Below are 2,941 nucleotides of genomic sequence, written 5' to 3' on the forward strand. Positions count from 1 at the left end.
CTGGGTCTTCTGATTCCCAGCATGCAGCGCCGACCCTGATCCGATTTCCGCAGGGACGTCATTCTCAAAGAGGTGCTCGGGTTCCGAGGCAGCACTGCATCCTGGGATTTGTAGTTTCTCTGGCGGCTACTGTTTCTCCACGGCAGCACTACACCCTGGGACTTGTAGTTTCTCACGTTGAATGTTAAGATTTTTGGTAATTTTGGAGATTGTCCAGGGGTACTCTTGGGGGTCGGAGATTATCTGCATAGGAAAGACTGAAAAGTGGGAGTGCGGTTTCTATGCTAACAAGATCGTGCTCTTTAAGAAACACCATCTGTCTTTTCATGAAAAGTTGCAAGAGCATCATAACCGCTAGCGCAATCGGCTGGCCTCATTTCCTCCCTTCTCGACACCGATTACTGAAAACTAACCACGCCCCCCCTCTCCCCCCACCCCAGGGTTGGGGCCTTTCTCCCGCCCTACCAACCCCTCCCAGCCCCGGGTTGCTCAGCTCTCCTTGATTCTGAGATCATTCACTGAACTTCCAGTCGTTTGCCGCGGATACTGAATTCTGAGACCATCTTTGACATTCCACGCCGTCTGCCCCGGCACTCTAACTCTCTCGCTCTCTCGCTCGTCGATCGGCCTATCCTTTTTGCTTACTTTGCTGTGGTTAAACTCAGGCACCCTTCCAGAAAAGCTGAAACAGCTAAATAAAGTTTGCACTCTGTTTACCGGACCGTGGCAAGAAGGGAATGTGGGGCCAAGACACCATTTCAAGTTGCTCAACTAGGCGCTGTTGTGTTAACAATGTCCAGCAAAGGGAAAATAGATACAGGCGAAACAAAATTTGTTGACCTAATTAATGACTTTTGCTTGAAAGACATGTTTTGTTGATTTGGCAGATAAAAGTCACTGCTTTTAACGGACAGATTTTTCTGGGTGAACTTTTCAAAGCCTTTGCAAAAAAATTTTTTTTTTTAAGTTTTTGGTTTTAACGGTAGCTCAGAATAGAGTTTGGCAGGGAGAGAATGGGGTGAGGAGAGGAGGCGTGGGCCCATTTTCAATCATATTTTTCCTCCTATACTTCAAAAGTGTTGTTTTCTTCCCTTCTCTTCCTCTTTTCCTCATTCCACCATCAGCCTCTAAAGGATCGCTATATTAGTTGCCTAGAGAATGATAGAATTTTCCACGTGAGAATACTGAGGCTAGCTAATGCCAGATTTAGGGCTAGGATGTAGTCTAGGACTGTCTTTTTTCTTTTGTGCAAAATTTTACTGTATTTTAAAATTTTATTTAGGTAGTCAATATAATATATGCCTATTACAAAAAATACAGATTGCAGATGTTTTTTTCTCCATGCACTTTTACATCATCATATTGTGTGCATATGGTTTTGTATACTATTAACTTTCCAATTTAACTTACCTGTAACCAAAATCTCAACAAGCATCATTTTTAATGTCTGTATAGAACTACATCATATAAATGTACTGTGATTCACTTAAGTATTTCCTTAAGGTTAGACATTTACCCATTTACCTTGTTTTCATTTTTTAATTTTTTTTAAAGAGAGATAGAGGGTGGGGGATGGGCGGAAAAAGAGAAAGACTTAAGCAGGCTCCACACCCAACACACAGAACTGGATGTAGGGCTCAATCTTATGACCCTGAGATCATGACCGGAGCCAAAATCAAGAATCGGATACTTAGACTAAGCCATCCAGGTGCCCCAGTCAGTATCATTCTAAAATCCCACTCAAGTAGTTTATTTTCAACAAATGTCTGTATTACTAGAATTGGGAAATCTATTTAAGCATAAATAACAATTCTGTGTAATTCTATAGCACAAAATTTTCAGAATATGATCTCATTTTAGCTGTTTAGAAACACTGAGAAGTAAACCAAATATTATTTTCATTTGTTTACAGAATCTGTTGGAAAAAACTAAGCTTAACAGAAGTTAAAATTCACATTCTCTCAGTATATTATTGAAGAAATCAATCAAGGAAGCCATTAGACTGAGATGGCTCTAATACCTTGGTAGCCTATGGAAGCAAACCAAAACCTAAGCCAGAGTCAATTCCTGTAAATGTCTAAGAACAACCAATCACAATCGGCCAAGTAGATTTTCCCAAATACTGCAACTGCTTAAACTATAGCCAAATAATTTCCTTGCTTTGCTTCTTCATCGTCTCTGTAGAAACCTTGCCCTTGGCTCCTCTCAGTGGAGGACTCTTAATCACTTTCGGTTTGGTGCTGTCCAATTCCAATAAATTTTTGCTCAAATAAACCAAAAAATTTTAATGTCTCAATTTATCTTTGTAACAATATGAAAATACTGTATTAACAGAATATTTTAAACATATCAGTAAGATGGATAATTGATGTTTGTAGTATCACACTAAACAGAAGAGTTTTTAAAATGTAAGTGGAGGGGTGCCCGGATGGTCCCTGGTGTTTGCTCATTAAGCGTCTGCCTTCAGCTCAGGTCATGATCCCAGAGTCCTGGGATCGAGCCCCCCATCAGGCTCTCTGCTCAGCAGAGAGCTTGCTTCTCCCTCTCCCACTCCCTTGTGTTCCCTCTCTCGCTGTGTCTGTCTCTGTCAAATAAATAAATAAAATCTTTTAAAAAAAATGTAAGTGGAAGATAGTTTAAGAAAATGAAATCATTCATAAAGAAGCAGTATAATTTTATCCCTTTGGATACCCAGAAAAAAAGTAGACAGGATTTGGAGTTGTCAAGGTGATATTATTTTAGACTTTTAGTTTGATCCTCGCCTGTGCCAAAAGTGTCTGGAGTCAAAAACATTCTTCTGAAATAGTAAACAGAGGAATGTCAACTAATTGGATGCTCATCCTTTAAGACTCAGGTAACCTGAAGCTTTTAGACGTTTTGAGGCCAAAATAATCATGCTGTTTTCTGGGCTTCTGAAAAATTTTGTAAATTGGTATATTCT

The sequence above is a fragment of the Neomonachus schauinslandi genome, chromosome 4, assembly GCF_002201575.2.
Source record: "Neomonachus schauinslandi chromosome 4, ASM220157v2, whole genome shotgun sequence".
In the NCBI taxonomy this organism is placed as follows: Eukaryota; Metazoa; Chordata; class Mammalia; order Carnivora; family Phocidae; genus Neomonachus; species Neomonachus schauinslandi.